The sequence below is a fragment of the Octopus bimaculoides genome, chromosome 2 (genome assembly GCF_046866305.1).
Source record: "Octopus bimaculoides isolate indiv1 chromosome 2, ASM4686630v1, whole genome shotgun sequence".
In the NCBI taxonomy this organism is placed as follows: Eukaryota; Metazoa; Mollusca; class Cephalopoda; order Octopoda; family Octopodidae; genus Octopus; species Octopus bimaculoides.
The window spans coordinates 75,040,699-75,060,698 of record NC_142929.1 but is presented as its reverse complement, the minus strand read 5'-3'; the positions used below and the strand labels follow the sequence as shown (position 1 = coordinate 75,060,698).

The 20,000-nt window shown below is 36.8% G+C and overlaps 2 long non-coding RNA genes across 2 annotated transcripts in view; both read left to right on the top strand.

Annotated features, from left to right (window-relative positions):
• LOC149137123 (uncharacterized) overlaps nucleotides 1-20,000 on the top strand; it is a 102,801-nt gene that overhangs the window by 3,646 nt on the left and 79,155 nt on the right. The window lies entirely within an intron of this gene.
• LOC149137124 (uncharacterized) overlaps nucleotides 1-20,000 on the top strand; it is a 27,414-nt gene that overhangs the window by 1,418 nt on the left and 5,996 nt on the right. The gene's annotated exons all lie outside the window — the stretch shown is intronic.

Sequence of the window (20,000 nt, the reverse complement as noted above, 5' to 3'; positions counted from 1 at the left end):
TTGGTCAAAACACCCTAATTTAAACAAATATTAAATTTACAGAAATAATTAAGTAATATACAGATATCTGTACATTAGTGTAAATTAGCGCAGGTTAGAAAACTTTCCGGACCATCAGTATCCGGAAAAATCAGTCGTAAATGTACAACATTTACAAGTCATTTAGAAGAGTATTATGTTGTCACACTATATTTTAGAAATAGCAGTCATATATCCCTCAAATCACACCCTACTGCTTGCAATGAAGGGCACATGTGGTCTGAAATAGACGGGATGGTCTCAATAGGGTTGCCATTGATCACAGGTTCGCTTAATGAGAACTGTCCTGGGACTAAACAATAACCCCTTGTTCTTCCGATCCCAGCCAATGCAAACGACAGGGGAAGCCAGCATGGTCGATTGGTCTGCTAGAAATGGCAGCTAAATCTCCAGTATGTCATACATTACGGTGTTTGAAAAAAAAGATACTGAAGGCAGCGTGGTCTGAGTTTACATTCTGTCTGAATGTAAGACAAGATGGTCATGCTAAAAGGGTCACTGACCATAGGTTGAGGCCAAACAATAGCAACTACAACAACTATACCAGCGACATCAAAAGTGAGTCAGGGAGCGTTTGCACGGTTGTCCGTTTAGTGCTAGATATAACAGCTTAATTCCTTCAAATCACACCACACTGTCTTAAAATATGAAGTCTAAACTAAAGTTGGAAACTTTGATCATGGACTTGCTCAAGAAGGGCTGATCTAGTGATAAACAGCAACAATAACACTATCAACACTGCTAAAAATAACACCCAAATCTCCCTCATATCACGCTAATTTCTCATAGAAAATATGAACGAAGTCCAGCAGACATACTCTTTACTCTTTACTCTTTTACTCTTTTACTTGTTTCAGTCATTTGACTGCGGCCATGCTGGAGCACCGCCTTTAGTCGAGCATATCGACCCCAGGACTTATTCTTTGTAATACTAGTGCTTATTCTATCCGTCTCTTTTGCCAAACCGCTTAGTTACGGGACGTAAACACACCAGCATCGGTTGTCAATCGATGTTGGGGGGACAAACACAGACACACAAACATACACACGCACATACATATATATATATATATATATATATATATATATATATATATATATATATATATATATACATATATACGACGGGCTTCTTTCAGTTTCCGTCTACCAAATCCACTCACAAGGCTTTGGTCGGCCCGAGGCTATAGTAGAAGACACTTACCCAAGGTGCCACGCAGTGGGACTGAACCCGGAACCATGTGGTTCGTAAGCAACCTACTTACCACACAGCCACTCCTACGCCTATTTCTAGGTATACTACCTAGAAATCGGAAACAAACGATGAAGTGGTCGAGGATGGAACGCCTTTGATCATAGTATTATTTAGAGTTGCTTAGGGCTATTAGTGAACTTCGGTATGGTCGTTCGATTGTCTAGAAATAGCAGTCAAAACACCCACAAATTACACGCCCTGATCGTTCGTCACGAAGTAAACGAAGGACACTTTTCACAATGTAATCAGATATAGAAACAAGACGGACAAGTCACGGTAGGGACGTCTTTGATTATAAGTCTGTTCAATCAGTGCGGACCTAGGGTTAAACAACAACAGCATTATCATTACAATGTCTAACACCAACTCCCCGTCGCCGCCACCACCATTACTATCACTGACAACAACGTCTTACCAACACCACCATCAACACCCAACTCCAGTACCTCCACTCACACCACCGGCACATATATAAGAACCACTACTAACACCACGAACACCCATGCCAACAGCATCACTAATGCGAACCGACGTGGGTCCCACCTCTCTCTCTCTCTCTTTATCTGTCTGTCTATCTATCTATCTATCTATCTATCTATCTATCTATCTGAGTATATGTGTGTGTGTGTGCATAAATACACACACACACAGACGAACACACACGCACACATGTAGGTATATATATATATATATATATATATATATATATATATATATATATATATATATATACATATATATATGTGTGTGTGTGTATACATGTGTATATACATACATACATACATATATATATATATATATATATATATATAAAATGTATATAGCTATATATTATATATATATATACATACATACATATATATATATATATATATATATATATATATATGTATATATATATATATATATATATATCACAAACACGCCTAAGTGTATTGCACTTTAATGTTATGTATGAAGTATATATGTTACATATGAAGTAAATATGTTACGTATGAAGTATATATATGTTATGTGTGAAGTATGTATAAGACATACAAGCCAAATATACCTCAAGTCACATTAAAAAGGAAAAACAGTATGTGAGGAAGTGCAAATTGGATAACATAATCTGAGATACATTATGGTTAGAAAAAAATAAGAGGTGATTGGCACGGCTGGATTGAGTCTGACCATAAATCTGCTCAATGAGGTCAAACCTAGGGCTAAAATGGCAGCAGCAGCAGTAATGTCACCACAGTCAATACTAAAAATACCACAACCCTGAGCCATCCTTTTCCTCCTCCTCCTCCTCCTCCTCCTCCTCCTCATCATCATCATCATCATCATCATCATCGTCATCATCATCATCAACATCACCATCATTTCCACCACCACCATCAACAACAGCAACCACACCCCCATCATGGAGAACACCACAGCCACAATGTCCACATTCAGTCAGATCGCTACCGCCACCACTACTACCACCACCTCCATCACTACATAAATCAAAAACAGAAAACCGTTGCACACACACACACACACACATGCATATGAATAGAGTTTAAGTACATTCACATCTATGAGTACGTGTGTGTGTTTGTATGTATGTGTATGCATATATATATGTATATGTGCGTGTATATATATATATATATATATATATATGTATACATACATGCACACACACACACACACATATATATATATATACATATATATTTGTGCGTGTGTGTACATATATATATATATATATATAGCATGTGTAATATGTAGTTCAGTGCAAATACACGCACGTACAAATATGTGTGCGTGTGCGTATATGTGTGTCTGTATGTCCGCGTGTGTGCGCGCGCGCGTATATATTGGCACGGTTGATAGAAATAGATAGATAGGTACCTAGACAGATAGACAGACAGACAGACAGACAGACAGACAGACAGACTGACTGACAACCAGACAGACGCACGGAGGGACGGACAGACAGTCCGTCTGACAGATAGTCAAGCAGACAGACAGGCAAACAGATAGACTGACAGATAGATAGATAGATAGATAGATAGATAGATAGATAGATAGATAGATAGATAGATAGAGAGAGAGAGGGGGAGTTAGGGAGGTAGAGAGGGAGATCTAAATATCTTACGTGTATAGTAAATACGCAATCACTTCCAATCACAAATACATTATTAAAAATTCACAAACACAACAACACGTCCACACATGTGACGGGAACTCACATACGTAGAATATACAAAAGCATAGAGAGAGGAATAGAAAGATAGAGAGGGGGGAGATACACAGAGAGGAGAAAGAAAGAGAGAGGGGCGAAAGAGAGTGACAGAAAGAGGAGAGTGAGCGGGGGGGGGAAGAGAGAGATGGTGTGAGTATTGAGATACAAAACAAAACACTACGTCTATCTGTATGCGCACAATGTGCATCTGAATATGTGTTTGTGTGTACAAATATACACCTACTCAAATGCACACACACACACACATTTACGCACGCATATTCACACACATGTAGTTATTTGTGCGTGTGTATTTATGTATGTATGTATTTAGGTATGTATTTATGTATGCATGTGAATGTGTGCAATGTGATTTTTGTAAGTGCAGCTGCAGTTTTATAGATATATATATATATATTTATATTATATACATACATACATATATGTGTGTGTGTGTGTGTATATATCTATATATATATATATATATATATATATATATATATATATATATATATATATATATAGATATATAGATATATGTATTTATATATATATATATATATATATATATGTATATATATATATATATATATATATGTGTGTGTGTGTGTATCTGTATACATGTGTGTGCATCTATGTTTGTATTTGTCTGCGCATACATGTTTAAGTGTGTATGCAACCCATTACATACATATATGCATATGTATATGTATATATGTGTGTGTGTGTGTGTGTGTGTGTGCATAGACACACACATTTATATATGTATGTATATATACACACACACATGCATTCATATAAATATATATATATATATATATATATATATATATATATATATATATATATATATGTATATATATATATATGCATATATATGTAAGTATATGTATATATACATACATGTGTGTGTGTATATATGGGTATAAACAGCCAACAGCATCTCTTACTTCACTCATTTTCTTTCTCTGCCTTCCCTTCAATGTCATTCCCATCGCCCCACTCTTTAGATTTTCTTCTCCCCCTCCTATTTAACTATATATATATATATATATATATATATATATATATATACATACCTCCTTCTCTCTCTTTTTTCTCTCTCTCTCACTCTCTCTCTCTCTCTCTCTCTCTCTCCCTCTTTATCTTCTGCCTCTCTTTCTACTCTCCAATTCATTCCTCTTCCTTGATCCCTCCCCATCGTGAAGCTTTCCCCTGTGTTTCCTTTCCTTTTTCCCTCAAAATCTTACATTTCCTCCCCGCCTTTTTCTTTTCTGATTCCTATTTTCACGTTCTCCATTTCTTCCCCCGATTTCTCACCCTCTCTCTTCCCCCTATTCCGCCGCCGTTTTATCTCTCTTCCATTTTTACTTCTTTTCCATTTGTCTTCTCCCACTGTTATCTTTCCGCCTATCACCATAAGAACTCTCTCTCTCTCTCTGTCTCTGTCTGTCTGTCTCTCTGTCTCTATCTCTGCCTCTCTCTCTCTCTCTCTCTCTCTCTCTCTCTTTCTCTCTGTCTCTCTCTCTCTCTCTTGCTTTTGTTTTTCATGTTGTCTTCTCTTCATCACACTATCTACTCTTTTCTTTCTCTTTTCATCTCTTTTCACGCCATAGTTCTCTTTCTCTATCTGTATATACCTCCTCCTCATATGCTTCCCCTCTTTTTAGACTATTTTTAGTCTATTATCCCCTAGTCCTTCTCTTTCTTTCCCCTAATTTCTCGTTATTTTTCTTCTTTCTTTCACCCTCGGAATCACTCTCCGTTTCTTTCTCCTCTTAAACTTTTATTTCCCTGCTTACTCTTTCTCTCCCTATATTTCTCCTTATCTCTTCCCTATATTTCTCCTTATCTCCCCTTATTTCTTCTTATCTCCCCTTATCTTTCCTTATCTCCCTTTATTTCTCTCATTGTTTTTATATTATTTCCTCCCTTCTCACACCTTTCTCATTATCTCCCCTTATTGTATAACTCTTATTTTTCTATCCCTTAAATTCTGCACCCCCTTTCCTTTCACTCTCCTCTCTCTCTCTCTCTCTCTCTCTCTCTATCTATCTATCTGTCTATCTATCTATCTTGCTCTATCTCTCTTTGCCCGTCCTTTCTATTTCCAGTCTTTCGTCTTTCTCTTTTTCCTTTATTCCTTACCATTCATAACTCTGGCTTTTCACCGCCACCTACATATTCATGACCCTCTCTTTCACATTTCCTCACTTTTTCCCTTATTTCTTCGTCTCACATTTCTTTCTCCGTTCTATCTCTTCTCTTCTATTCTTTTTTCCTTTCCTTCACTCCACCCCTCTTTTTCTCGGTATCGCTGCCCATTCCTCTTTATTAAATTTTTATTCTCTTTTTCCTTTTCCTTCCACTTATTCTATTCTTTCCCTCCCTTTCTCTCTCCCTCTTTATTTCTTTCCTCTTTCTCACACCTCTTTTTCTTTCCCTTTTACACCCCCCTTTCTGTTTACTCTCCCTATCTATTTAACTCCCCTTTTCCCGTTTTCTCATTCTTTCCTTTTAATAGTCTTCCTCCCTATTATCTTACTCCTCATCTTTTTCTCCCCCCACCCCATTACTCTTACTCACCTTATTTTTTTATACTCCTACTCCTTCATATTCCCTTCTCTCCCTTCTCTCTTTCCCTTTCCCCGCCTTCTCCCTCCCTCTCCTCTTCTTGTATCCTCCTTTTCACTTCGTTTATTCCTTTCATTTCTATGGAGACTTTTACTCTTTCTATGTCTTTATTCTTTTTCGTTCTTTTCTGCTTGTTCCCTTTTTCCGACAGACTCTCACGCCCTTTCTTTCGCGCTGTCTATTGTTCACTCTCTCTCTCTCACTTCTCTCAGCTCATTCCCTCTCTCTCTCTCCCTATCCATATCTATTTATCTATCTCTTTCTACCTATCTCTTTCTACCTATCTATCTTATATCTATATATGCGTGTATACATATGTATGTATGTATGTATGTATATATACATACATACATATGTATGAATGTATGTATGTATGAATGTATGTATGTATGAATGTATGTATGAATGTATGTATGTATGTATGTATGTATGTATGAATGTGTGTGTATGTATGTATGTATGTATGCATGTATGTATATATGTATGTATGTATGTGTGTATGTATGTATGTATGTATGAATGTGTGTGTATGTATGTATGTATGTATGTATGTATGAATGTATGTATGTATGTATGCATGTATGTATGTATGTATGAATGTATGTATGTATGTATGTATGCATGTATGTATGTATGTATGTATGTATGTATGTGTGTATGCATGTATGTATGTGTGTATATATATGTATGTATGTACGAATGTATGTATGTATGTATGTATGTGTTTATATGTATGTATGTATGTATGCATGTATGTATATGCATGTATGTATGTATGTCCCTTTATTTTCACTGCTTTTGTGCTATCTTTCTCCAAAACAAAGTTTATGATTCGTTTCAATTGTTACGGCTAGTATGTCTATTCAGTATTGTGTGTGTGTGTGTGTGTGTGTGTGTGTGTGTGTGTGTGTGTGTGTGTTGTGTGTGTGTGTGTGTGTGTGTGTGTGTGTGTGTGTGTGTGTGTGTGTGTGTGTGTGTGTGTGTGTGTTTGTGTGTTTGTGTGTGTGCATACACGCGCGCTAATTTCGAACAGTGGCAATCAGTGCTCAACACAGTATTCGTGGCTGAAACCATTGGTAGCCTGGATAACCCACAAATAATGTGTGTGTGTGTGTGCATGTGTGTGTGTGTATGTGTGTGTGTGTGTGTGTGCGTGTGTGTGTCAGGATTATATACATGTGTGCATGCATGCATGTATGTATGTGTCGTGCGTATGTATGTATATCGATATGCGTTTCAAATTGTCTGACCATGTCGGAATGTGTTAAGTGATCTACGTACATACCTATATACATACACACTCACACACACATATACACTCATACATTAATACTTATATACATACATGCATATATACTTACACACATAAACATACATGCATACTTACATACGTATATACATACACACATACAGGCACACATAAACACATGCATGCGTGCATACGCGCATAGAAACACGTACCATATATATATATATGTGTGTGTAGAGAGAGAGAGAGAGAGAGAGAGAGAGAAGGAGAGAGCGAGAGAGAGAGAAGGAGAGAGCGAGAGACAGACAGATATAGACTGAGAAACGAGAAAACTATCTATAAACGTTCTAATACATAACGGCATGGATAAATATATGTACATACATACATACATACATACATACATACATATATACATAAATACGTACATGCATGCATACATGCATACATACATACATACATACATGCATACATACATACATACATACATACATAACATACTGACACATGCATAAAGATCTCACACGCACGTACAGAAAGATAGATAGATAGATAGATAGATAGATAGATAGATAGATAGATAGATAGATATAGTCATTCACACTTACATACACTTATAAAGATGAAACACAAACGCATATATGCATGCACTTATGCATATATATATATATATATATATATATATATATATATATATATATATATATATATATGTATATATATACACACACATTTATTCTCACATACACACACACACGTATTACACATAATTTATCTCTGCATCGCCACAAATACAAACTCATTAATTTATTTCCCCTCCCCCTCTCAGTTTCTTTCCCGCCTACCACCACCACCACCACAACTACCACGTCATAGATCTCTCCCTCCCCCCCCCCTCATTTCTCCTCCGCCTTCTCTCACTCCCTTCCACTATTGTCTTCTACCTCATTCATCACTTGTCTCTCTCCCTCCCACCACCGCCGCCGCCACCACCAAAACTCCTCTCCTGCCCCACACACCACCCCTTCACCTTTGTATTCTGCCACTTATTCAGGCATGTAATGGATGTTTGAATATGTAAGTTATGTGTGTGGATTTTTTATATATATATATATATATGTATATATATATATATATATATATATGTAAATGTGTGTGTGTGTGAGTGTGTGTGGATGCATATAGTTAGATGCATATATACATGTACATTTATATGTATATATATATGTGTGTGTGTAAATACATATACATATATGCATGTATATGTATTTATATATATATATATATATATATATATATATATATATATATATATAGGCGCAGGAGTGGCTGTGTAGTAAGTAGCTTGCTTACCAACCACATGGTTCCGGGTTCATTCCTACTGCGTGGCACCTTGGGCAAGTGTCTTCTACTATAGCCTCGAGCCGACCAAAGCCTTGTGAGTGGATTTGGTAGAAGTAAACTGAAAGAAGCCTGTCGTATATATGTATATATATATATATATATATATATATGTATGTACGTATATATGTACATACATATATACATACATATGCATGTGTATAGATAGATACATACATACATCCATACATCCATACCTATATACGTACGTATGTGTGCGCACGTGCATTCTTGCGTAGATACTCAGAAATGTGTATATCCATGATATTTGTATGTATGTGTGTATGAATGGTGTGCATGTCTCTCTGTACGTGTGTGTGTGTGAGTGTTTTTGTTCGTGAGAGTGCGCGTGAAAGTACGCAGTGTGTCTGCTGTGTGTGTGGTGTACCTTGTTTGGACTAATATAATCTTCCTTAATATCTCTTTAATAAACATATAACAACTCATTAAAATCCCAACTATTGCATATTTTCATTTTCAAATATTTCATTATCGGTTTCAGTAATTTTTTTCTAAAAAAAAATTCAATTATTTACATCAATTTTCTAAATTTGATTATTTCTATTACCAAGCTAACCCCTTCCTCCATCTCGCTGTTTCTATCGTTTAATTGGTTTCGTTCAAGTTGATGCCTTAACGATTTGCAGCACTTGAAGCACAGGACATAGCCCCTAAAGAGATGCTTTTAAACGTTTGAGAACTCTCAACGTTAACTATAACATGTAATTTTGAACGTGTCAATGTATTTTAAACATTATTTTTATTGTATCTAATTCATACACACTTACACTATAATAAACATAACACACGTATATGTGTGTGCATGTATGTATGTTTATACTTACATGTATATTGTGTGTGTGTAAGAGAGAGGGAGAGAGAGAGAGAGAGAGAGAGAGAGAGAGAGAGAGAGAGAGACGGGGAGAGAGAGAGAGACGGGGGAGAGAGAGACGGGGGAGAGAGAGACGGAGGAGAGAGAGAGACGGGGAGAGAGAGAGACGGGGAGAGAGAGAGAGAGAGACGGGGGAGAGAGAGAGAGAGAGAGAGAGAGAGAGAGAGAGAGACGGAGGAGAGAGAGACGGGGGAGAGAGAGACGGGAGAGAGAGAGAGACGGGAAAGAGTGAGAGACGGGGGAAAGAGAGAGACATGAACGAGCAAAAACTAAAAAGAACACATCAAGAGGGAAAAGTTTTAACAAAATAGTTATTAGTATAACGCTCGTACGGAACGAGAAAGATTCTTTAACGTTTCGGACTTAGTTCTTTGTCTGAAGAACCAAAAAGGAAGAAACCATCTGTGTACTTAATGTATCTCATATGGACATGCTGTGCTTAAAAACACAACACACACACACACACACACACACACACACACACACACACACATGCACATACCTACACACATATATCGGAGGCAGATGAAAATAGTCCACCAGCTGGTGAAAATGCTAGATTCACATTTATGCCTCGCTGAGCGTTGTCAGTAGCCTGTACTCGCAGCTAGCAGCAGACTAAGATGGAAAAATTTTCGCTACCAATTTCTCACTACCAGGAACACTGAATGAACAATCACTAGTGTTGTAAGTAGCTGTCCGGCTTAATAAAAGTCCGTTATATGCAGCAGGAGCAGTTTTAGGAGATATTTATTAAATTAAGAGAGTTGTTATTTCTGGACAAATACCGCAATAAAATTTGCTTTTCCGCGATGTGTTTACATTAAATATGATACATAGATGGTCATCTTAATATGAGCGAGCCCCTGGCACAAACTACAACAGTTCGGACAGCAGATTTAAATGAGGCTCGTAGTGAACCTGTTGGCACAAACTAAGATAGTACAGTCCAACAATAAGCTCTCAATAGAAGAGTTTGGCGACACAGAAAACCCGTAGATTGACGATTTGTCTATTGGATCTAAAGCTTTGCTGCTGTAAGTTCTAACAACATTGCATTTAAAGGTCATCGTCCATAGATGAGTTACATAACTGAACAAGATTCCTGTATATGAAATTCTTTAAATCAATATTTACCTCCACTTCTTTTCATTTTCTGTGGAATTCTTTTCACACACAACCTATAATATACATGAATTTCTCTTTCGCTCTCTCACGTCCCCAATCCCTCCCTCTCTATTTTACTCTGTCATTACTGTTATCTCCCTCACTCTATCGCACTCTACACCCGTTATTTTATCGCGTCACGTCTCTAATTCCACATCTCTACCACAGCAGGTGGTTCATGTTTTGATATATAAATCTACAATTGTATGCTTTGGCATGTCATTGCTTGCGTGAGTTTACAAATTAGAGTTTGGTTATAATTAGTTATAACTTAAACATACTATATATGTAATTTACGCGTATAAAGATACATGCCTTTGTTTACGTCTGTTACTGATATGCATTATTTATATACATACATACATAAATACATACATACATAAATACATACATACATACATACATACATAAATACATAAATACATGCATACATACATACATACATACATACATACATGCATACATACATACATACATACAAGTCAATAACAACCTACTCTTTGTAAAAATTAACAAACATACTCCGAGTGATCCTTCAATTTAATGTTAAATTGTTTTTATATAAAATAACTTCACATAACAACATATGTCTATATATTACGCAAACGCATATATATATATATATACATATGTATATATATATATATATATATATATATATATATATATATATATATATATATATATATATATATATATATATATATATATATATATATATATATATATATTATAAATAAATTCAAAAAGGGATAAAACTCTTTTACAAGAATTTTATCAAGAAGCCAGTGTGTAAAAAAATTCATGAGGAAAATTTCTATTCCCAAGAATATAATTATTCGTTTACTGTGTGGCGTTATTATTTTTCTGTAATAATGCCCTTTATATATATATATATATATATATATATATATATATATATATATATATATATATATATATATATATATATATATATATATATATATATATATATATATATATATATATATATATATATATATATATATATATATATATATATATATATATATATATATATATATATATATATATATATATATATATATATATATATGTATATATATATATATATATATATATATATATATATATATATATATATATATATATATATATTCTATATGTATGTATATGCGTGTATATATGTGTGTGTGTGTATATGTATGTAGAAGTATATGCAGATAGATAGAGAGAGAGAGAGAGAGAGAGAGAGAGAGAGAGATTCGGCGTTATGTCTCATGTCAAGTTGTCTATTGTTTGTGTTTTTGTTTTTGCTGTTTTGTTGAAATTCTTTTAAGTGGGTGCGGATTTTTTCAATTGTCTTTTTTTTTTTTTCTTCTGTTACGTTAGAAGTCTGTTGCTATACTGAGAGGGAGGAAGCATTAAATAGAATCAAATCAATAGATAGGAGTGAGATTGACAGAAAGAAAGAGATGGAGGGAGGGACGCGCAGATAGAAATAGACAGATTGTATGACAGGCAATCATGTGAGCAGACTGTAAAATATAAGAACGGATAGAAAATTGAAAGAGAAAGAAGAGACATGAGAAAGAGAAAAGAAAGGAGAAAGAGAAAATAGGGCATTTTGCGAGAGAGAGGGGGGGAGAGGGGGGAGAGGAGGGCGGAGAGAGATGAAGTGGGGGAAATGGGGAGAGAGAATAATGATCTAAATGAATCGGTGTAAATAATGAAACTGAGTGGATGGAGGCAAAGAAAATATTTGGAAAGCCGACAATAACATTTGGAGGAAATGGAACTAAAGCAAAACACAAAATGAAAAATTCCATGACTGAACGAAGGCATGCGTCACCGTAAGCGGTAGGATTTCTAAAAACCTGTAGCGAGAGGCGTCCATCGTTGCCTTACCTGAACGAAAGAATGTAGGTCTCTAGCTGGGCTGAGAGCTTGTATGTGCTTTCCTCGGATTTAAGAGAATAATCAAGCGATGACACATGCATCACAACCATATGTACGCGACATGGTGATCTCATATCAAGGTAAACAACACGTGACTTTGCAAGTGAGGCCCAGTTAGAATTTTCTTCAGATCGAGTAGCCCATCCCGCTCAAAAGGTCTCTGAATAAGGGTTGTTTAAGGATAGTGAACAAAACACCCATGTTTTCAGAGGTGAATTATTCTAATCCCAAAGAATTCCTCTCAACACATGGCTATGATGCTCTCCCACTACTTCTGCTCGTGATCAGAGATGCACATATCGTCAGCCACTAATAGACATGCTCTACTGGTTAAGATCAGGCAACTAACAAGCAAATCTGTGGTATTGAGCAGAATATTTACTGTAGCCCATCTTTAATACCAAGACAAAACATGAGCATGATAACACTTCCAATCAGTTAAAATCAGAAGCCATGAAAGCCAATGCCTTGCACAGCATTTATCATGATTATTATTTTTATTGTTGTTGTTGTTATTATTATTATTATTATTTTATGTTTGACTTTTGTTTTGCATTTGTACAAGTTGGATCCAAGTCTCACCCAGAGACCTCAAGAGACAACAAGTTAGAAGTTCATGTAGGTGTTATGCCTAGGGTACCATATATTTGGATTTGTACAGTTTTGTTCAAGTGAATGTTTAAGAAACCATAAGAAAATTATGTTTGCTTTAAAATTTGAGATCACATAGACAGTATTTTACGTAGGATATGGGCAGTTCCCATGAGCACTATCTTTTGGACTTCAGCCATTTTGGGGTTTCCTGGTATCTGAGCTAGGTAGTAATCAGCCCGTTTCGCTGTCATTCCCAGGGCACCTATGACAATAGGTATTGTTTTCGTCTTCAGATTCCACATTTTGCTAATTTCTATTTCAAGATCTTTATATTTGCTCAGTTTTTGGTAGGTCTTGACAGATACGTTTATATCAATTGGGACAGTCATATCAATGAGGAGGCATGATTTTTGTCTGAAGTCTTTCAGTATGATGTCTGGCCTATTTGCGTCTATCTTTCTGTCAGTTTGAATGGTGAAGTTCCAGAGGAGTGCAATGTGATCATTTTCAAGTACTGGGGGTGGTTTGTGTTCCCACCAGTTTTTATCATGGGGCAAGTCCAGGTTTTTGCATATTACCCAGTGAATATATTGTGCAGCTCTATCATGCCTGTTGAGATACTCTGTAGGCGCAAGCAGACTGCACATGGAGACAACATGATCGATGGTCTCATTTTGTTGTTGGCATATACGACATAATGGGGAGCTGCCGTTCTTTAATATGTTGGCCTGGTAGTTCTTTGTAGGTAGGCATTGATCTTGGGCTGCTATGATAAACCCCTCTGTTTCTGATTTCAATCCAGAGGCCATTAACCATTGGTGGGTAAGGGCTTTGTCAATATCTGCATTATTTGCTCTCTTTGGGTATTTGCCATTGAGAGGTTTTCCATGCCATTTTTCAGTCATAATAGCTAAGGCAGCAATTTTAGCACGGGTTTTCAAGCGCTTAGCTTTTTCTGTAGGTGTTTCTAGTTCGTCTAATTCTTGAATTTGTTGCAATTGGAATTCACTTAGATATTCCTTTGCCTGTTTTGTTACTGAGTAAGATGCTTTCTTGCTTTCATATTTTAAGACAAGTTTTAGCATCCAGTCCTCAGAGTTTTTCATATAGGTGTCTAGGCCAATTGTGGCTACCTTCATTGATAATGCCAGCTGTAGTAGTCCTCGACCTCCCTCTTTTCTTGGCAGATAAAGACGTTCTATATCTGCCTTAGGGTGGTGCATTCTATGCATTGTCAACAGTTTTCGTATTTTTCTGTCAACATTACATATTTCAGTAATTGACCAGTTAACGATGTTGAAACTGTAAGTCACGACTGGTATGGCTAGAGCATTGATCGCTTCGATCCTGTTTCTCGCGTTCAGCTCTGTCTTCAGTATTGCTCTCACCCTGCGATAACATTCTCTTCTGATCCTTTCCCTCATCACTGAGTGCTTGATATTGTCCCCTTCAATTACCCCTAGGTATTTGTAGCTCTCCGCTGGTTCTAACTCTTTTATGACATTTTGCTGGTCAAGGTTCACATTAGATGTATTTGTCATTTTTCCTTTGATAAAGATAGCTTTTGCACATTTATCAAGGCCAAATTGCATCCTGATGTCATCACTGAATTGTTTAACAATCGCTAGTAGGCCTTTGAGTTGTTGGTCATTTTTTGCAAAGAGCTTTAAATCATCCATGTAAATGAGATGATTTATATTTTTATCAAATATTTTATAACCATACTGTGCATCATTGAGCAATTTTGAGAGCGGTATTAGGGCTAGACAGAAGAGGAGTGGTGATAGTGAGTCACCCTGGAAAATGCCACATGAAATTCTTACATCTCCAGCATTTAGAGATTCATTGTCATTGTTCAACATCAGTGTGGTTCTCCATGATCTCATACTTACAGATAAAAAGTTTCGCAGAGTAGGAGCTATTTTATACATTTCCAGACATTTCCTAATCCAGCTATGTGGTAGGCTATCAAAGGCCTTTTTATAGTCTATCCAGGCTATTGACAAGTTTTTGTGTCGCTTGTGACAATCTTCTAAGATCATCTTATTGATGAGTAGCTGATCTTTACAACCATAAGATCCACGTTTACATCCCTTTTGCTCATTAGGGAATATGCTACTTTCTATTAAAAAACTATAGGTGTACTCGGTTAGGACAGATGTTAGCGTCTTATACATTGTTGTTAAGCAGGTTATGGGGCGATAATTTTTTGGTTCGTTTGTTTCCTCATTTTTTGGAAGCAGGAATGTTAAACCATTAACTAGCCAAGAGGGCATCAAACTAGGATTTTGCAAAACATCGTTGTAAAGTTTTGTTAGCAGTTCATGGCTTTCTGGGAAGGCATTCAACCAGAAGTTAGGAATTTTATCCTTTCCTGGAGACTTCCATTTGCTTGACCTCCTGAGAGCAGATCTTATATCTTCTACCCTGACCCCCTCCCACTTCTGCTCCTCTAAGGAGTCTAGGTCTGTAGCTATTCTATCAATCCAAGGGGCCTTTTCATTGTGTGTTTTATCTTCTGCCCAGATTTTATTCCAAAATTCTTGCACTTCTTCTTTTGATGGGACAGACTTTATTGTTACTGGTGTTTTCCCTATCTTCCTGTAGAAATTTTTGGGGTTATTTTTGAACATGTTATTATCTCGGAAGAATTTAACACGCTTTTCATACCTTGCTATGGTGGCATCAATGTCAACTATGGTTTTCATGTTATATTTTTTCTTTAGTTTTTGGGTCTTTGTAGGTTTGATACTCTTGTCAAATTTAAGGTTTTTCAAACATTCTATGTCAGATCTAAGCAGCTTAATTTGGTGTTGAATGCGTTCTTGCCAAGAAGGCTTTTTGTGGGAGTGTTGTCTTTTTCTAATCTTTTCACCACATAGAATCGTTGAGATTCTTGCGGATGCATAGTACAGGTGGTTGAGATCTGTAATATCAACATCATTAGCTGAAATTATATCCTTAAGTGCAAGGCGGATTTTACCAATTATTTTCAGGTTTTGGTTAGAATTGCGAATTTTGGGGAGAGTGTCGCGTTCATTCATACTAGTTTCTTTAATTTTCAGCCATTCAATCATGATTTGATTTTTTAGATCATGTAGTTCTGTTGCGTCGATTTCTGTATGACTTCCTTCATCTATTTGATTTTCACCTGCCTTAGTGTTTATGGTTGGTTCAGAGAGTATTTTATTTTGCCTATCAGTTACCTTAACTCTTTCAATTATTACTGTATTTTCATCAGCCTTGGGCTGGTTTATAATTATTTCCTCTGTAGTATCTTCTTTAGCTGCAGTTTCATTCTTTTTATCCTTTACTGCTTGCTTAATTTGGTCAATCTCTACTTCAGTTAGTAATTTTTTTTTTATAATGTTTCTTCTGACGTTGGCAAGTTTATTACTGTCTATGTAGGGTCTTACTGCAAGGTGTTTCTGTCTCCAGTTTAAGTAGGTTTGTACAGTATTAGATTTATCTGTAGGGAAATATATGGCACGGTAGAAGGCTCTAAGAACTTCTTTATTATCTTCCCTAGACCATTTATTATCTTCCCTTATTATTATTATTATTATTATTATTATTATTATCATCATCATTATTTAATTTGTTTGTTGTTGTTGTGGTCGCTGTTGTTGTTGTTGTTGTGACTGTGATGGTTGAGGTTGTGATTGTTGTTGTGGTTGCGTGCGTGGGATGGCTTGTGTTTCAGGTTTTAGAAGTGGTGGTGTCGATACAGTGTTTGTTTTTGAGTGTATTTGTTCTTCCGCTTCTTGTGGAAGGGACGCGTCCCGATGGTTAGGCGGTCTATCTACTGTCAACACCCGCTGAGTGGTGGCCTGAGCATGCCGTGGTTGATGCTCCGCAGACATGTGCTGAGGCTACAACATTCCAAGTGCTTCCTTGACGGTTAACAGATGTGCTTACCGTTCGCCAGACGCGTATTCCCGCAGTTAGTTTCTTTAACGGGTCTGCAGTCTTGGGTAAAACAGAGACCGAGAGGGAGCATTTGGAAAGTGGAATGTCTTCAAGCCCTCACAGCCCTCACTAAATTGGACACTGCGATAGGTGGAACGTCCACTTTAGCTTTTTATAGAGGATTAGTGGAGAAAAAGTGCGACGACGTTCTTGGGGAGGCCTTGGGCGTCGAAGATCAACCAGCCGCTGTTTTCCGGGGAACTTTTAACCCGGGACCGATGGATAATTTCCAGAAATCTCTGGCCTGGCAGTGCTTTGCTTGTTCGAGATAAACTTTACAGGCTCAGAAGTGCCGTCAGCCAAGCATGTCCGAAATGGGCGCAGGACGACGAAGCGGTCCTGCATCCACTCGTCCAGTGCTCGAGCATTGCTGACCTGTGGGTTTATGTCGCGTGTGGGACGGATCCGGCTGTCAACTGAATCCATCGTAAAGATCGCCCCACCGCCTTCCTTTAACCGAGAAGGAATGGTTGTGTTTATATGCCTGGTGGCCATGGCGAAACAGGTTGTGTGGTGGACGAGATTGAAGAGGCTGAAGACAAACACTTTTCTCTTTGGCCAATCGCTGATCAACTTCAAGTTTCACTTGAAAAGGAAAATAAGGCTAGAGAGGGCAGTGTTGTCTTCTTGCCAATTTGCTGAAAGTGGATGAAAGTGGCGAGAATGGTGCGGGTGAACGGGCCTGCCCTGAGCATACGTCTGTAATTGGAAAAAAAGAAAGGAAAAAAGGCACCTACCCCAAAAGTCAGGGTACCCATGGTTTTTTATGGGGTTTTTCCATGAGCATCCTTCGAACGTCTCCTCTCTATTGAGGATCACTCATTGTTGATTTTTTAATTTTGTTCATTTTGTTTACACGCGAAACCCTCACAACACCCACTCACACACACACACACACACACACACACATTCTTTGTTTTGTCCTGTACTGTCCATAATGTTTTTCTTAATGTAAACCCTTGTGATTAATAAAGAAATCATCATCCTCATCATCATCAACATCATCATCATCATCATCATCATCATCATCATCATCATCATCATCATCATTATTATTATTATTATTATTATTATTATTGTTATTATTATTATTATTGTGAGGATTGACCCGCCACCCTCTTTTGGCCAGGAAAGAGGTAGTATGATGGACCCGTTTGAAAGGTCTAAATACGGGCACTTTCCTCTTTGGCCAAGCCCTCATCAACTTTTTCAGGTTTCACTTGAAAAGGAAGTTGAGGGTGGAGAGGGAAGTGTTGCCTTGCAGCAAGTTTGTTGAAAGGTGAGTGAATGTTGGAAGAATGGCTAGTGTGAAACGAGCAATTCTGAGTGTGCACCTGTAAAAAGGGAATCAAAGGAGAAGGGCTCTTTCCCTGTTGTTCAGGCATCCGTGGATTTTGTGGGGTTTTCCACGAAGACCTTAAAGCGCCTCCCCTATTGGGAGTTTAATTTGTTTAATTTTTAATTGTTATATTGTTTACACGCTCTAAAACCCTTTGTACCGTCCTATTTTTGTCTTTTATGTTCTTGTATGTCATTCAATGTTTTTGTGTGTGAGGCCTTGTGGTTAATAAAAAAATAAATTATTATCATTATTATTATTATCATTATTGTTCAGTAGTTTTATTTTTATAACGTGCTTTCACTTCACTACCGAGCGCAGCTCTGTGCGCCTTGGGTATGTGCTGTGGTTTGCTGTGATGCTCTTATGTTTACTGTATTGAAAGTGTTTTGCGTAGAATGTGTGCAGTACCCAGTAGTGCAATTTTCTGTATGTTATATATATTTGTAAGTCCTGGTGTTTTTGTTATGTATTTGTCTGAATATTTTTTTATTATACCTAAGGCACCTACTATGATAGGAATTGTTTCTGTTTTTAGATTCCACATTCGAGTTATCTCTATTTCCAGGTCTTTGTATTTTGAAAGTTTTTCCATTTCTTTTAGAGAAACGTTGTCATCTGCTGGTATTGATACATCAATTAGAAAGCATTTTGTTTCTTCATGATCTTTGACAACTATATCTGGTCTATTTGCCTTAATTTCTCTATCTGTGTGTATTGGCATATCCCAGAGTATGGTTGCTTTCTCGTTTTCTGTGACCTTTTCTGGCGTGTGTTTATACCATCTTTTTTCTGTTGTTATTCCATAGTGTTGGCATAGCTAAGAGTGTATATAGGTCCCAGCTCTGTCGTGTCTGTGAATATATTCCTTCTTAGCCAGGACTGGGCAGCCAGAGATAATATGATTTATTGTTTCTTGTCCATCTCCACATATTCTACAGTTACTTGTTATATTTCTTTTCATTATGTGTTTTTGGTAATTTCTGGTGGGGAGGCTCTGGTCTTGTGCAGCAATTAAAAATCCTTCAGTCTCTGCTTTGAGTCCTGAGCTTCTCAGCCATTGCTGCGATTTTTCTCTGTCTATTTCTTTCGCATTTCGTTTAGCCCAGTATTTACCATGTAGGGGCTTTTCTTGCCATCATTTTATCATGGTCCGTTGCTGTTCTAGTTTTAGTTTGGATTTCATTTGTTTTATAGCTTTTGTTGTTTCTTCTTCTTCTTCTTTTTCTTCTTCTTCTTCTTCTTCTTCTTCTTCTTCTTCTTCTTCTTCTTCTTCTTCTTCTTCTTCTTCTTCTTCTTCTTCTT